This window comes from Neoarius graeffei, chromosome 7, assembly GCF_027579695.1.
Source record: "Neoarius graeffei isolate fNeoGra1 chromosome 7, fNeoGra1.pri, whole genome shotgun sequence".
Lineage (NCBI taxonomy): Eukaryota > Metazoa > Chordata > Actinopteri > Siluriformes > Ariidae > Neoarius > Neoarius graeffei.
The window spans coordinates 20,782,505-20,800,271 of NC_083575.1; the positions used below are offsets into that span (position 1 = coordinate 20,782,505).

At 40.5% G+C, this 17,767-nt stretch overlaps 1 protein-coding gene across 1 annotated transcript in view; it reads right to left on the minus strand.

Annotated features, from left to right (window-relative positions):
- Window positions 1-17,767, minus strand: part of wdr11 (WD repeat domain 11) — a 411,155-nt gene that overhangs the window by 90,570 nt on the left and 302,818 nt on the right. The gene's annotated exons all lie outside the window — the stretch shown is intronic.

Consider the following 17,767-nt stretch of genomic DNA (forward strand, 5'->3'; position numbering starts at 1 on the left):
CCGTTCTTTGAAAAGAGCCGTTCAAAAGACTGGCTAATTTGGCTCTTTTTAAATATTTATTCAGTTTTAAGAAGACAGCGTCTAAAGAAGCCAGATCCCTCTGAACTGTAAACTCAATGCTATCCCAGAAATCCTTCCTGTAATATGCAAATTTGGCCGCCTCTGATTGGACAGCGCGACGCATCAACAGGCAGAAAGTGTAAAAGTACAAAATGTGTTAAGTGAGCTGAAACAGTAAAGATCAGATTCAATGCAATATTTATCAACGAACAACTTAAACTTAATATAATAGTGTACTTTATATTATAATCAAGCATGTCAAGCCTACCGTCACTGTGTAACCTATCTCTCTGATTAGAGTTGTAGACTAACTCAAACAGTAGATCATTTCACTCATGGTTCTCTTGCTAGCCCCGCGCCAGTGCTCGGCTTAGGTTTCACTTTGCAGTGGCTGTGTCAAGATGTGTTATGCTTTGCAATAAAAAAAAACAAAAACAAAAACATTGGTACAAAGCAAGCCCATTCACTTTTTCATGCTGATAAGAGAATTACAATGGTTTTTTATGTGACAAAAATGTGCGATTAAATTGCGATTAATCGCGAGTTAACTATGACTGTCGCGACATTAATCGCGATTAAATATTTTAATCGCTTGACAGCACTAGATTTTACCCATTATATTTTTGAAAAAAAAAAATATAGAAAATTTTATTGAAAAAAAAGGCAACATTTATTTTTCTATTATTTTTCATTTTAAATATTCCTTTTGATAATTTTAAACATTTATAAAAGGTTAGAGTAAAATATAATAGCATATTATTTAAAATATTCCTTTTATTAAAATGAAAAAAAAAAAACAGGCTTTTTCTTAACACTTTATGAAGGCGGTCATCAAGTTTAAAAAGAAAATGACTACCTCCTTTTCTTTAGCTTTCAGCAGTCTGTTTAAAAAAAAAGGCACAGAGATTTCTTGCTAAATCTATTTGTAGAGTCAATCGCACGATAGCCGTTTCCCATTTTAGATTTGTTTTGTGTGTTTTTGTGGCATTAGAGCTGTGTTACTTCTGCTTAAGGTGAAGCACATGTACTCCTGCTACTGTGCCTTATTGTGCCCTCTGTTGTCTAAACAAAGCAATTACAGCTAGAAAAAAAACCTCTAAGATTATGCAGCCTGATCAGAATCACGATTCATTGGTTCAAACCCTCAAATTTGTATCACAATTCATCAATCACACGATAGATCGTTACAAACCCAATAATTGCTGTAGATTTATCAATACATCTCAAAGGTGCTCTATTGGATTGGGAGCCTCATGCTCATGAAACCACTGCTTTGTGACATGCTGCATATTCACACTGGAGTTAGTCTTTATATGATGAGTAAAATCAGCCATACAGGCATGCACACGGTCATCAACAAAACTCAGTCAGGGTGTGGCTTTCAAATAAGGATGGAATTTTGGACCTGAACGTGGGCCAAGAAAACATTCCCCACATCATGAGGATACCACCACCAGCAACCTGAACTGCTGACACAAGGTAGGTCGGATTGATGGATTCATGCTGTTGCCACCAGATTCTGCCCCCAACATCTGCATGTCACAACAGAAATTGAGATTCATCAGACCTGGCCACACTTTTTCTAATCTTCACCTGTCTGGTTCTTAGTAGCCTCAGATTTTGGTTCTTAGCTAACCAGAGTGAAAACCAATGGGGTTGTCACCCATCCTCCTCGAGATTTGGTGTGCTGTGCATTCTGAGATGCCTTTCTGCTCACTACAGTTTTAAAGAATAACTATTTACGTTACTGTATCCTCCCTGTCAACTCGAAACCAATCTGGATATATATCCAGATTGGTTCGAGTTGACAGGGAGTATGTGTGTACACACACAGTGTGTCTTGCAAAAGTAATCATCCCCTTAGTGTTTGTCCTGTTTTGTCACATTACAAGCTGGAATTAAAATGGATTTTGAGGGTTAGCACCATCGACACAATCTACCATTTTGCCTACCACTTTAAAGGTGCAAATTGTTTTTTTTTTTATTGTGACACAAACAATAAGATGAAAAAACAGAAATCTGGATTGTTCATAAGTATTCGCCCCCTTTCGTATGAAACCCCTAAATCAGAGCTGCTCCAACCAATTCACTTCATAAGTCACATAATTAGCTGATTAAGATCCACCTGTGTGCAATCAAAGTGTCACATGATCTGTCACATGATGTCTGTATAAATCAAGCTGTTCTGGAAGGACCCTGACTCTGCAACACTACTAAGCAGCAACATGAGAACCAAGGAGCCTCCAAACAGGTCAAAGTTGTGGAGAAGTATAGATCAGGGTTGGGTCATAAAAAATATCCCAAACTTTGAATATCCCAGGGAGCACCATTAAATCCATTATAGCAAAATGGAAAGAATATGGCACCACTACAAACCTGACAAGAGAAGGCCACACACCAAAACTCACAGACCGGGCAAGGAGGGCATTAATCAGAGATGCAACAAAGACACCAAAGATAACACTGAAGGAGCTGCAAAGATCCACAGTGGAGATGGGAGTATCTATCCATAGGACCACTTTAAGCCGTACACCCCACAGAGTGGGGCTTTATGGAAGAGTGGCCAGAAAAAAAGCCATTGCTGAAGAAAACATGTTTGGAGTTTGCCCAATAGCATGTGGCAGACTCCCCAAACACATGGAAGAATTCTCTGGTCAAATGAGACAAAAATTGATCTTTTTGGCCATCATGGGAAACGCCATGTGTAGCGCAAACCCAACACCCTGAGAACACCATTCCTAAAGTGAAGCATGGTGGTGGCAGCATCATGCTGTGGGGATGTTTTTCATCTGCAGGGACAGGAAAGCTGGTCAGGACTGAAGGAAAGATGGATGGCACTAAATACAGGGCAGTTCTGGAGGAAAACCTGTTTGAGTCAGCAAGAGGTTTGAGACTGGGACGAAGGTTCATGGCCCAGCAGGACAATGACCCTAAACATACTGCTAAAGCTACACTGGAGTGGTTTAAAGGGAAATATTTAAATATCTTGGAATGGCCTAGTCAAAGCCCAGACCTCAATCCAATTGAGAATCTGTGATATAACTTGTGTCAGCCCTGTGATGACCTGGCGACTTGTCCAGGGTGTACCCCGCCTTTCGCCCGTAGTCAGTTGGGATAGGCTCCAGCTTGCCTGCGACCCTGTAGAAGGATAAAGCGGCTAGAGATAATGAGATGAGATGATATAACTTGAAGATTGCTGTACACCAACACAACCCATCTAACTTGAAGGAGTTGGAGCAGTTTTGCCTTGAGAAATGGGTAAAAATCCCAGTGGCCAGATGTGCTAAGCTAATAGAGACATACCCCAAGAGACTTGCAGCTATAATTGCAGCAAAAGGTGGCTCTACAAAGTATTGAACTTTTGGGGGGTGAATACCTATGCACACTCCAGATTTCGTTTTTTTTCATCTTAACTATTTTTTGCGTCACAATAAAACAACAGTGTGCACCTTTAAAGTGGTAGGCATGTTGTGTAAATCAAATGGTGTGAACCTTCCAAAAATCCATTTTAATTCCAGCTTGTAATGCGACAAAACAGGACAAACACCAAGGGGGATGAATACTTTTGCAAGACACTATCTATCTATCTATATGGAAAAAAAAAAAAACACTCTCCAATGTGCAGATTCCTTCGGTACATCGAGAGAAATGCTATAAAGCAAAGATGTCTTCAAAAATAATGGGATTTAACTTTTTTTAACAAAGTCTATAATGAGCTGTAAACAGTAATAAACAAAGTCAATATTTGGCATGAGGAGGCACTGCATTTAAAAATGCATCAGTAGTCTCAGGCGCACTTTGCAGTGTATTACAATGAAATTGGCTGGTCAGTTTTTACGAAGCATCTTGGAGAATCTGCCACTGACTGTTGCACTTCTGTACTTGCAGGTAAAACCTGACAGGCTAAAAAGCAGGCTATTTAAATAATATTGGCTGGTGTTGAGTAGTATATCAGATATATTCCATTCAGCTAGCATGATATTGAACGAGTCGAAGATGATATACCACGAAAAAAAAAGCCACCCAATACCATTATTATTATTATTATACATACACACAATCTTCCTATCAGCATACTCGAAGGCCAACGCGAACTTACCCGCAACTCTGCGAGTCAGCGCAGCAGTGAAGTCACCTTCCAGCCGGTGTAATTTTCATCAGTGGTGTTAGCGAATGCTAATAACACGGTCAAGCCAGTGCTATCGAGAGCAAGTAGCACAGGCTAACGACTGAGAAACTAAGATTTCTGTCTCCAGACTCTTCTTCCAAGCTGCACGCTCACCATAGTATTTTTCACTCAGACTTAAGTATTCATTTCCCTCTGTAATTTACTGAGTTACTTTTAAAATCAACATCGACAACTACAACCCCGATTCCAAAAAAGTTGGGACAAAGTACAAATTGTAAATAAAAATGGAATGCAATGATGTGGAAGTTTCAAAATTCCACATTTTATTCAGAATAGAACATAGATGACATCAAATGTTTAAACTGAGAAAATGTATCATTTAAAGAGAAAAATTAGGTGATTTTAAATTTCCTGACAACAACACATCTCAAAAAAGTTGGGACAAGGCCATGTTTACCACTGTGAGACATCCCCTTTTCTCTTTACAACAGTCTGTAAACGTCTGGGGACTGAGGAGACAAGTTGCTCAAGTTTAGGGATAGGAATGTTAACCCATTCTTGTCTAATGTAGGATTCTAGTTGCTCAACTGTCTTAGGTCTTTTTTGTCGTATCTTCCGTTTTATGATGCGCCAAATGTTTTCTATGGGTGAAAGATCTGGACTGCAGCCTGGCCAGTTCAGTACCCGGACCCTTCTTCTACGCAGCTATGATGCTGTAATTGATGCAGTATGTGGTTTGGCATTGTCATGTTGGAAAATGCAAGGTCTTCCCTGAAAGAGACGTTGTCTGGATGGGAGCACATGTTGCTCTAGAACCTGGATATACCTTTCAGCATTGATGGTGTCTTTCCAGATGTGTAAGCTGCCCATGCCACACGCACTAATGCAACCCCATACCATCAGAGATGCAGGCTTCTGAACTGGGCGCTGATAACTTAGGTCGTCCTTCTCCTCTTTAGTCCGAATGACACGGCGTCCCTGATTTCCATAAAGAACTTCAAATTTTGATTCGTCTGACCACAGAACAGTTTTCCACAGTACATTTTAAATGAGCCTTGGCCCAGAGAAGACGTCTGCGCTTCTGGATCATGTTTAGATACGGCTTCTTCTTTGAACTATAGAGTTTTAGCTGGCAACGGCAGATAGCACAGTGAATTGTGTTCACAGATAATGTTCTCTGGAAATATTCCTGAGCCCATTTTGTGATTTCCAATACAGAAGCATGCCTGTATGTGATGCAGTGCCGTCTAAGGGCCCGAAGATCACGGGCACCCAGTAGGGTTTTCCGGCCTTGACCCTTATGCACAGAGATTCTTCCAGAGTCTCTGAATCTTTTGATGATATTATGCACTGTAGATGATGATATGTTCAAACTCTTTGCAATTTTACACTGTCGAACTCCTTTCTGATATTGCTCCACTATTTGTCGGCGCAGAATTAGGGGGATTGGTGATCCTCTTCCCATCTTTACTCCTGAGAGCCGCTGCCACTCCAAGATGCTCTTTTTATATCCAGTCATGTTAATGACCTATTGCCAATTGACCTAATGAGTTGCAATTTGGTCCTCCAGCTGTTCCTTTTTTGTACCTTTAACTTTTCCAGCCTCTTATTGTCCCTGTCCCAACTTTTTTGAGATGTGTTGCTGTCATGAAATTTCAAATGAGCCAATATTTGGCATGAAATTTCAAAATGTCTCACTTTCGACATTTGATATGTTGTCTATGTTCTATTGTGAATACAATATCCGTTCTTGAGATTTGTAAATTATTGCATTCCATTTTTATTTACAATCTGTACTTTGTCCCAACTTTTTTGGAATCGGGGTTGTACACACGACGGAACGACCTGGCAGCCTGCCGCTAATCCCTTACAAAATCCTTTGCTCTGTTGCTTTTTTGTGTCTGGCTAAGTTTTGGCTGAGCTCAAGTCCCAGCTCTAATAGTAACGGTTCGCCACTGATTGTAAATATGCGTGAAGAATATCTAATGAAGTTCTGGTCGCCTTTTGGGTGTTCGATGTGTCTTTCTCTTTCCCGGCAAACAAAGAAATGCTTCTATGCATGCGCAGTGGAAAACTCTCTCGCGGAATATTCGCATCAGCGCTGACGTCCGACATCATGCTGTCTTGACAACCATGCGATATCGTAAACCATATTCAACGCTCATTCTCCATTGGGTAGAGTGACGCAATACACGTAGGATAAGCGATATGCTAACAATATTGCATGCTATCAAACCAAATGAATGAAACCTGCTAGAAGGGAATAGAACACATGTTTTTATTCCATGGAAAACATGTCCTGTATGTATAATAATTAATATGATGTTACCTCTTTCCTGACACTATTTTTTTTTCCTTGTTGGTTGGAATGTTTGGAGATTAAAAATGTTATTTTTGCTGATGCTATAATGCAGGCGTCATAAAATAAACATCTAAGATGAAAACTAGTATTAATAAATGATCGTGCCTAAGACCTTTGCACAGTACTGTATATATATATATATATAAAATCTCTCAGAAGCACATTTTACCTGAAATGTAATACAACGGACCTGAAGTGAACATATAGTGTACAGTTTCCTCTAGGCTTGGTATCTATAAATGGCTTGTAGGATTAGCGAAGGCTGCAGAAAGAGATACTGATAGGATGGAGACTTCGATTTAACTGACTCAATTACAGAGAAAATGGGGTCATTTGCTGTACAAAACGCAAGCCAACGACCTATTTCTATTCAACTCACGATTAAAGTTCTTTTCTCATGACAAGAGCCGAACGGTCTTTGAACCTCAGGCCTTCCAGGACTTTGTTTTAAAGCCATATTTTAGAGGGATGGAATACTGAAAGGACTGCATTATCATTCATAAGCAACCTGCAATTGCTTTCAATTATGCAACACCTCAACCTTAAGGCGCTCCTCCAGGATATCTGACACGTACAGAAAGAGAACGTGGTAAAACTGAAGGAAGCTGCTAACAACATCTAACAAGCTGAAATGGACAAAATGGATGCAGTATCTTCTGCAAAGCTTTTAGGGGATGTGGAAAAAGAAAACAAGAAATAATTTACTACGAGGTGGGTCAATCAATCAATATCACCAAATTAGAGATGTACTCGCTGTCGTTCTGACCTGAATACAGCAGGAGAGCTGCCGTTGACGTAAACAGCACTTTTGCTACTTCGGGCATTGTCTGTTACCTTTAGTTCTGCTGTGAACAAATAAATAGCTGCTGGGTTTTTTGCTGAAAGGATGTAGTGGTTCATAAACTGTGAAGTCATGGAACACTTTAACGATGATAAATTCCACAGACCTTGGCAGTTGAGATTTACAGTGTCTTGCAAAAGTATTCATCCCCCTTGGTGTTTGTCCTGTTTTGTCGCATTACAAGCTGGAATTAAAATGGATTTTTGGAGGGTTAGCACTATTTGATTTACACAACATGTCTACCACTTTAAAGGTGAAAACTGCTGTTTAATTGTGACAAAATAATTAAGATTAAAAAAAAAAAAACAGAAATCTGGAAGGTGTGCATAGGTATTCACCCCCCAAAAAAAGTCAATACTTTGTAGGGCCACCTTTTGCTGCAATTCCAGCTGCGAGTCTCTTGGGGTATGTCTCTATTAGCTTAGCACATCTAGCCACTGGGATTTTTGCCCATTCCTCAAGGCAAAACTGATCCAACTCCGTCAAGTTAGATGGGTTGCGTTGGTGTACAGCAATCTTCAAGTTATGCCACAGATTCTCAACTGGATTGAGGTCTGGGCTTTGATTAGGCCATTCCAAGACATTTAAATATGTTTCCCTTTAACCTACTCCAGTGTAGCTTTAGCAGTATGTTTAGGGTCATTGTCCTGCTGGAATGTGAACCTTCGTCCCAGTCTCAAACCTCTGGCTGACTCAAACAGGTTTTCCTCCAGAACTGCCCTGTATTTCGTGCCATCCATCTTTCCTTCAGTCCTGACCAGCTTTCCTGATTAATGCCCTCCTTGCCCGGTCTGAGTTTTGGTGGGCGGCCTTCTCGTCAGGTTTTTAGTGGTGCCATATTCTTTCCATTTTGCTATAATGGATTTAATGGTGCTCCGTGGGAAATTTTATTTTATTTTTGTATAACCCAACCCTGATCTAGACTTCTCCACAACTTTGTCTCTGACTTGTTTGGAGGCTCCTTGGTTCTCATGTTGCTGCTTAGTAGCATTGCAGAGTCAGGGTCTTTCCAGAACAGCTTGATTTATACAGACATCATGTGACAGATCATGTGGCACTTTGATTGCACACAGGTGGATCTTAATCAACTAATTATGTGACTTATGAAGTGAATTGGTTGGAGCAGCTCTGATTTAGGGGTTTCATACGAAAGGGGGTGAATACCTATGCACACTCCAGATTTCTGCTTTTTCATCTTGATTATTGTTTGTGTCACAATAAAAAACAATTTGCACCTTTAAAGTGGTAGGCATGTTGTGTAAATCAAATAGTGCGAACCCTCCAGAAATCCATTTTAATTCCAGCTTGTAATGCGACAAAATAGGACAAACATTAAGGGGGATGAATACTTTTGCAAGACACTGTATTTCATGAACATACAGTTAGGTCCATATATATATTTGGACACTGACACAAATTTTGTTTTTTTTTACCTGTTTAATGAAACATATTCAAGTTCTAGTTATATAATGGACATAAAATCCAGACTTTCAGCTTTCATTTCAGGGTATCCACATTAAAATTGGAAGAAGGGTTTAGGAGTTTCAGCTCCTTAACATGTGCCACCCTGTTTTTAAAGGGACCAAAAGTAATTGGACAGTTGACTCAAAGGCTATTTCATGGGCGGGCGCGGGCAATTCCTTCGTTATGTCATTCTCAATTAAGCAGATAAAAGGCCTGGAGTTGATTTGAGGTGTGGTGCTTGCATTTGGAAGATTTTGTTGTGAAGAAAACATGCGGTCAAAGGAGCTCTCCATGCAGGTGAAACAAGCCATCCTTAAGCTGCGAAAACAGAAAAAACCCATCCGAGAAATTGCTACAATATTAGGAGTGGCAAAATCTACAGTTTGGTACATCCTGAGAAAGAAAAAGCACTGGTGAACTCATCAATGCAAAAAGACCTGGACGCCCACAGAAGACAACAGTAGTGGATGATCGCAGAATAATTTCCATGGTGAAGAGAAACCCCTTCAGAACAGCCAACCAAGTGAACAACACTCTCCAGGAGGTAGGCGTATCAATATCCAAATCTACCATAAAGAGAAGACTGCATGAAAGTAAATACAGAGGGTTCACTGCACGGTGCAAGCCACTCATAAGCCTCAAGAATAAAAAGGCTAGATTGGACTTTGCTAAAAAACATCTAAAAAACCCAGCACAGTTCTGGAAGAACATTCTTTGGACAGACGAAACCAAGATCAACCTTGACCAGAATGATGGAAAGAAAAAAGTATGGCGAAGGCGTGGTACAGCTCATGATCCAAAGCATACCACATCATCTGTAAAACAAGGCGGAGACAGTGTGATGGCTTGGGCATGCATGGCTGCCAGTGGCACTGGGTCACTAGTGTTTATTGATGATGTGACACAGGACAGAAGCAGCCGGATGAATTCTGAGGTATTCAGAGACATACTGTGTGCTCAAATCCACCCAAACTGATTGGTCGGTGTTTCATAATACAGATGGACAATGACCCAAAACATAAAGCCAAAGCAACCCAGGAGTTTATTAAAGCAAAGAAGTGGAATATTCTTGAATGGCCAAGTCAGTCACCTGATCTCAACCCAATTGAGCATGCATTTCACTTGTTAAAGACTAAACTTCAGACAGAAAGGCCCACAAACAAACAGCAACTGAAAAGCGCTGCAGTAAAGGCCTGGCAGAGCATTAAAAAGGAGGAAACACAGCGTCTGGTGATGTCCATGAGTTCAAGACTTCAGGCAGTCATTGCCAACAAAGGGTTTTCAACCAAGTATTAGAAATGAACATTTTATTTACAATTATTTAATTTGTCCAATTACTTTTGAGCCCCTGAAATGAAGGGATTGTGTTTAAAAAAATGCTTTAGTTCCTCACATTTTTATGCAATCATTTTGTTCAACCCACTGAATTAAAGCTGAAAGTCTGAACTTCAACTGCATCTGAATTGTTTTGTTCAAAATTCATTGTGGTAATGTACAGAACCAAAATTAGAAAAATGTTGTCTCTGTCCAAATATTTATGGACCTAACTGTAAATCCAACTAGGGCTGGGCAACATGACAATATAATAATATTGTGGTAAATTATCCATACGTCACTTTTTCTGAGGTACAATAACATTTGTTTGAGAGTTGCTCATTTTTTTATGGTTTATTCTGTTTTTAGCCCTTTTTAAATACAAATTGTGACGCACATCATTACCCTGTTTACACAATGTTTCATGGAGAGTAGTGTGCAAAAGTCTTAAGCCCCTATTTTTTTTTTCATTATGGAGTCAGTACAAAAACATTTTGGGGTTCTAAACATTCATTTTCCAGCACAAAATTAAATGTTGCAAAAAAAAAAAAAAGGTTGTATCTGAGCAGCATGTTACATAAAAGAGCATTTTTCAGATTAAAAAAGAAAACATAATGAAGGCTGCTGGGTTTTGGTGCAAAATGAAGAAGCGAGTGTGACAGTCAAAGTGTCCAGAAGAACTGTGGCTGGTTCTGTAAGACGCTCAGTAAAACCTACAGCTCATTTCCGCATAAAACTGCACTCACTGTACCTGAGACAGTGTTGTAGTCGAGTCACTAAACCTCGAGTCCGAGTCTGGTCTCGAGTCCCCAGTGTTCAAGTCCATCCATCCATCCATTATCTGCAGCTGCTTATCCTGTTCTACAGGGTCACAGGCAAGCTGGAGCCTATCCAAGTCCTTGGACTGTTCAAGTCATTAAAATAATTTTGAGTCGAGTCCAAGTCAAGTCCACTATTGATCCGATTCGAGTCCGAGAACAAGACTTCAACTGCACCATTTGACGGTGGCTGTTTTACCCCATTAACATTAGTTTGTTCCTGAACATGACCTATGAACAGGTGAATGTACATTCTCTTTGTCAGGGAGTGTGAAGTATTGTGTCAGAGATAGTTATGAGACAGATGTAAGTGCAGATGATGTGTTTATTAATACAAGTGAAGACAGTAAACAATCCAGAATGGCAGGCAAAATCATAAAACAGTGAAACAGGCAACAGGTCGAGCGAGGCACAAACAGGCTATCGTACACTCGGCAGAATCAAAAGACGAGAAACAGGAAATCAGGAAACCAAACAAGGAAATAAGGCTCGGTAATGTGTCAGCTACGCAACTCAATACTTCGTAAAGTGAGTATTTTTTCCACAGTTTTTAATATAGGTGCACTGACTGCGCTTTAATCCTGTGCAGGTGTGGTCGTTTATGGCGTGCACGCAAGAGTCCGCCCGAGAGTTTATCTGATGCATGCGACAAGGCGCACAAGTATGACACTCTTGCACGAAATTAGTACAAAAATTAATGTAGATATAAATATCTTATGCCAAATTATTATGGAATGTTTACGAGTCCGAATGCAGTTAATGCACGAGTCCAAGTCATCAGTGCTCAAGTCCGAGTCCTTAAAATTAGGGCATGAGTCAGACTCTAGCACTACAAGCCTGACCTGAGACTACGATTGTTTTTTTTTTTAAAGCAAAGGGTCGTCTCACACCAAACATGGACTTTGTTGAATTTATTATGGCTTACTGCTGTTTATAGTATTTTTTTAATGTTGAAACATTTCATTTCAATATTTTTAAGCCATGTTTGGTCGACAGCATTTCTTTACATGTGTCGAAGCCTTTTGCACAGTACTGTGTACCGTATGTCTTATGAGATACAGTGGTGCTTGAAAGTTTGTGAACCCTTTAGAACTTTCTATATTTCTGCATAAATGTGACCTAAAACATCATCAGATTTTCACACGAGTCCTAAAAGTAGATAAAGAGAACCCAATTAAACAAATGAGACAAAAATAATATACTTGGTCGTTTATTTATTTCTGAAAATGATCCAATATTACATATCTGTGAGTGGCAAAAGTATGTGAACCTCTAGGATTAGCAGTTAATTTGAAGGTGAAATTAGAGTCAGGTGTTTTCAATCAATGGGATGACAATCAGGTGTGAGTGGGCACCCTGTTTTATTTAAAGAACAGGGATCTATCAAAGTCTGATCTTCACAACACATGTTTGTGGAAGTGTATCATGGCACGAACAAAGGAGATTTCTGAGGACCTCAGAAAAAGCATTGTTGATGCTCATCAGGCTGGAAAAGGTTACAAAACCATCTCTAAAGAGTTTGGACTCCACCAATCCACAGTCAGACAGATTGTGTACAAATGGAGGAAATTCAAGACCATTGTTACCCTCCCCAGGCGTGGTCGACCAACAAAGATCACTCCAAGAGCAAGGCGTGCAATAGTCGGCGTGGTCACAAAGGACCCCAGGGTAACTTCTAAGCAACTGAAGGCCTCGCTCACATTGGCTAATGTTCATGAGTCCACCATCAGGAGAACACTGAACAACAATGGTGTGCATAGCAGGGCTGCAAGGAGAAAGCCACTGCTCTCCAAAAAGAACATTACTGCTGGTCTGCAGTTTGCTAAAGATCACGTGGACAAGCCAGAAGGCTATTGGAAAAATGTTTTGTGGGCAGATGAGACCAAAATAGAACTTTCTGGTTTAAATGAGAAGCGTTATGTTTGGAGAAAGGAAAACACTGCATTCCAGAATAAGAACCTTATCCCATCTGTGAAACATGGTGGTGGTAGTATCATGGTTTGGGCCTGTTTTGCTGCATCTGGGTCAGGATGGCTTGCCATCATTGATGGAACAATGAATTCTGAATTATACCAGCGAATTCTAAAGGAAAATGTCAGGACATCTGTCCATGAACTGAATCTCAAGAGAAGGTGGGTCATGCAGCAAGACAACAACCCTAAGCACACAAGTCGTTCTACCAAAGAATGGTTAAAGAAGAATAAAAGTTCCTGTTCACGAACAAAGGAGATTTCTGAGGACCTTAATCCAATAAAGAAGAATAAAGTGAATGTTTTGGAATGGCCAAGTCAAAGTCCTGACCTTAATCCAATCGAAATGCTGTAGAAGGACCTGAAGCAAGCAGTTCATGTGAGGAAACCCACCAACATCCCAGAGTTGAAGCTGTTCTGTACGGAGGAATGGGCTAAAATTCCTCCAAGCCGGTGTGCAGGACTGATCAACAGTTACCGGAAACATTTAGTTGCAGTTATTGCTGCACAAGGGGGTCACACCAGATACTGAAAGCAAAGGTTCACATACTTTTGCCACTCACAGATATGTAATATTGGATCATTTTCCTCAATAAATAAATGAGCAAGTATAATATTTTTGTCTCATTCGTTTAACTGGCTTCTCTTTATCTACTTTTGGGACTTGTGTGAAAATCTGATGTTTTAGGTCATATTTATGCAGAAATATAGAAAATTCTAAAGGGTTCACAAACTTTCAAGCACCACTGTAGTATTTATGTCCTATTGCCCACACTTAAAGCCAACTATTTACAGTTGAGCTCAGAAGTTTACATACATGGCCATGAACATCATGGCAATATTAATATTGGGTTTTCACTCCAGTGAGTGCTGTCAAACAAACCCTTTTTATGTTGGCAGAGAGACGCTCTCAGCGGTAGTCAATAATGATCACTATCAGGAAGTTAAGAACCCTTGGCAAGCTAAAAGACATTTTGGAACTTTCAGCATGACTGAATTAATAATCTAAGTGGGTGTATGTATAATTTAGACCCTGCGTCGATGTCGAAAAATCTAAAATAAATTAAAACTTGTGCACCAAATTCTTAGTATAAAGATGAAATTTCTTCTGAAATTCTGATTGAAGATGTTTGTTGTATCATTCTTCCACAGAAAAAGTACAGTTCACAGAAAAGCCCAACATTCATGTCCATGATGACTACAGGTGCTTTTTTTTTTTAGCTTTTACTTCAGGCTAGGGTCTCTCTTTGCACAAGCGGGACCTTGAGCGATGCTTTTACTTCAGGCTAGGGTCTCTCTTTGCACAAGCGGGACCTTGAGCGATGCAAGTGTCCACTGATTGATCAATGCAGCATTGGTAGCGGCCATTTTTAAAAACCTGTGTAAACTATTTGCAACGAACAAATGGCCCGACAGTGAAGTCCAGGCTTTATTAAGCGTATACGCAACAGAGGAAATACAGCATCACTGAGTGAAATATAAAAATCTTTGCTAGCATTTCCTGCTATCGTACACTAGCAAGCGGGCTTGCGTCACTTCCTATAGGTTGTATTCAGTCACTTGACTTTTGCTTGCGAATTTACTTCCGGTGAATGAAGTGGTGGTCAGGCAAACCGATTTGGCTGCCTTTCTGCAAAGAGCTCGTGAAACCGTTTCTGACTGTTTTCGCAGTTTAAAGGCCAATGCACGGTCAAGAGACCTTCAGAAAGTTGCTCTTTGCGATGGGATTAGATCCTTACACGCTGTCAAAGAAGGATTTTTCCTATGAGTTGGAAAATTATCCATCCATTGAGTTCCCTGACATCTTAAACTACCTGGTGCTGCAGACATCGTTCTACACGGACACACAGACTAAAACGTGGAAGAGCACGGAGGTGTACAACTTTTTATATGTGGCTGGGTTAAAGATCTGGGGATCAGGACACTACAAGATAAATCCTGTATCGTTTTTGCCCAGGTAAGGAGGAATTTTGGGACTCTTTGTATGCGTCTTTGTAGTGGTTGCTTGGACGCTACAAGTTTTAGTATCAGGTGTAAACAAACCACAGCGGCTCGATTCTCAATCCTCCCTGCTCTTCTCTTCCAGGTAAATCATTCACAAAGATTTTTTTTTTTAAAGTGCATATTCTGGACCAATTTCGTGTTTTTTTTTTTTTTTATATGAAAGAATGTCCCTTTACACACTCATCCAGAAGGGTAATTTTGCACAAGGCCATCTGTCTACAGCAGAAAAAAATAAAATAACAAAACACGTCTGGAAAAATCCCAAGGGAGTCTGGAGCCAGATTCGTGACGTTACCTGCGGAAGCGCCAGCAGGCTGCGAGAGCTTTGCACGGTTTCAGTGCACAGCCTGTGTAGACCAAGCGCTCCCATTTCTCTCTCATTGTCCGGTCTTTTGGAAAACGATGAGTACTAATCCCATCAAGATTGGTGCTGCTACACCCTCCTACGATACATCTGTTAACCATTTTAATAATTACGCGATAACGTTGAAGAAATTTGCAGAAAACCACCAGGTCGTTTCCTCATAAACAAACCAGCGCTGATGTAGGATTCAGAGGGAGGCGTCCTGCACGCGAAGTCAAGAAAATCAATGTTTGCCGGGAAATCCAAATGGCAAGTTTTTTCAGAGGTGGACCAATTCGCCTCAAATGGCTTGATTTCAACTGAATTTTTCTGGTATTGCGCAAGGTAAAAAAAATTGTACAAAATGCAAAATGTGACAGATATTTGACCAAAGTTTAATATAAAATAGGAGAATTACATTGATCTTGCTTCTGAATTTACCCGTGATATACGCTTTAATCACTTCACAGGGAACCCGGAAGAAACTTTTGCCAGTTTTATGGTTTGTTTGATTTGAGTAGCCCAAAACCGTGCAAGCGCAGGGCGTTTTAACGACGAGCAAGGCGCCCCAGCGATAATAACGCTTTGAGAAGAGTGAGCTTAGATGACCTCCACTTCATGTCTTGCATATCTAATGAGGCAACCCACCTATATCCAGTACAAATTCAAACAGAAAAAGGTCTTGAAGGTATGTAATTCTGGGGGGACATTCCCAGGGCGTAGGTTCCTCTCAATAAGTACGTAGAACTGTTTGGTCTGAAAGCACCTGTTTATATTGGTGTATGTAAATTAACTGCAACTGTAAATACTTGGGGACAGTTTAGAGCTAATAACTATAAGAGCTCAATAATACATATAGGTCATGATACTAGAGCTCAGCTTTGATTTCCACCACCGTCACAAAAGAAACAAAATCATGGACCCCCTGGACCCCATTCTGAGACCCGTTGTTGCAAGTGTAACAAACCAACATCATAAATCCATCAGTGTGTATTCCCGGCCATGTGAAACAATAAAACATTCATTTTCAGATCACAGGAAATGTTAAAGCTAGACTGCCTTTCAGATTTTTCAAGTGTAGGTCATAAAAAGAATTTTCCCGACACCCAATTATTTTTGCTTAGTGGACTGAAAGCTACTGAATTTGAATCACAGACTTCCAATTTTATTAGTGATTTTTTTCCCCAATAGAACAATTAATGAATTTAAGGCCACGTGGCCCCAAATTCTCCGCTATTTTTTCCTGCTTCACCATGACCCAATACAAGATACTACGCCATGCATCACGTGGTGGGCTTTCCCCGTTCACGCAAGGCATTGTGGGATACAAATTTGAAACAGGAGAGAAAAACGGAGGACACAAACGAAACGTGAAAGACCGACTACAGTAACGGAAAGTGAGAAGAAAAGACGTTACGTTGCGAAGGAAAGGAAAAGCAGGACCAAACTAATAAATATCAGCAGTCAGCGAGCACCTCGGTGTGATTAGCTGTTCGTTTAGCGACAGAATGATGGAACTGTCAGTGCACGGTTAAGGTAAACCTGTGTAAGCCAGCTGCCGTAAAACCCAGAATAAGAAAGTGGTGGTAAACCTGCGCATGCGCACACAGACTACTTCTGTCTGCTTGACTGCGCGAAGTGAGAGATTTCATGCATATTATTTGCTCGGGAATCTCTTCAAATTAAATAACTTCCCAGCCACAGAATGGCCTGATTTTTGTGAGATATTACAGAAATAAACAAAAATCACAATGACCACATTTCAGAGGGAACTGATTTTATGAAATTAAAAGGCCGTCTCGCTTTAAAGGAACAGTCCACCGTATTTCCATAATGAAATATGCTCTTACCTGAACTGAGACGAGCTGCTCCGTACCTCTCCGAGCTTTGTGCGACCTCCCAGTCAGTCAGACGCAGTCAGACGCGCTGTCACTCCTGTTAGCAATGTAGCTAGGCTCAGCATGGCCAACGGTATTTTTTGGGGCTGTAGTTAGATGCGACCAAACTCTTCCGTGTTTTTCCTGTTTACATAGGTTTATATGACCAGTGACATGAAACAAGTTCAGTTACACAAATTGAAACGTAGCGATTTTCTATGCTATGGAAAGTCCGCACTGTAATGACAGGCGTACTAACACCTTCTGCGCGCTTCGGCAGCGCATTGATACGGAGCTCAGATATCAATGCGCTGCCGAAGCGTGCAGAAGGTGTTAGTACGCCTGTCATTATAGTGCGGACTTTCCATAGCATAGAAAATCGCCACGTTTCAATTTGTGTAACTGAACTTGTTTCATATCACTGGTCATATAAACCTATGTAAACAGGAAAAACGCGGAAGAGTTTGGTCACATCTAACTACAGCCCCAAAAAATACCGTTGGCCATGCTGAGCCTAGCTACATTGCTAACAGGAGTGACAGCACGTCTGACTAACTGGGAGGTCGCGCAAAGCTCGGAGAGGTA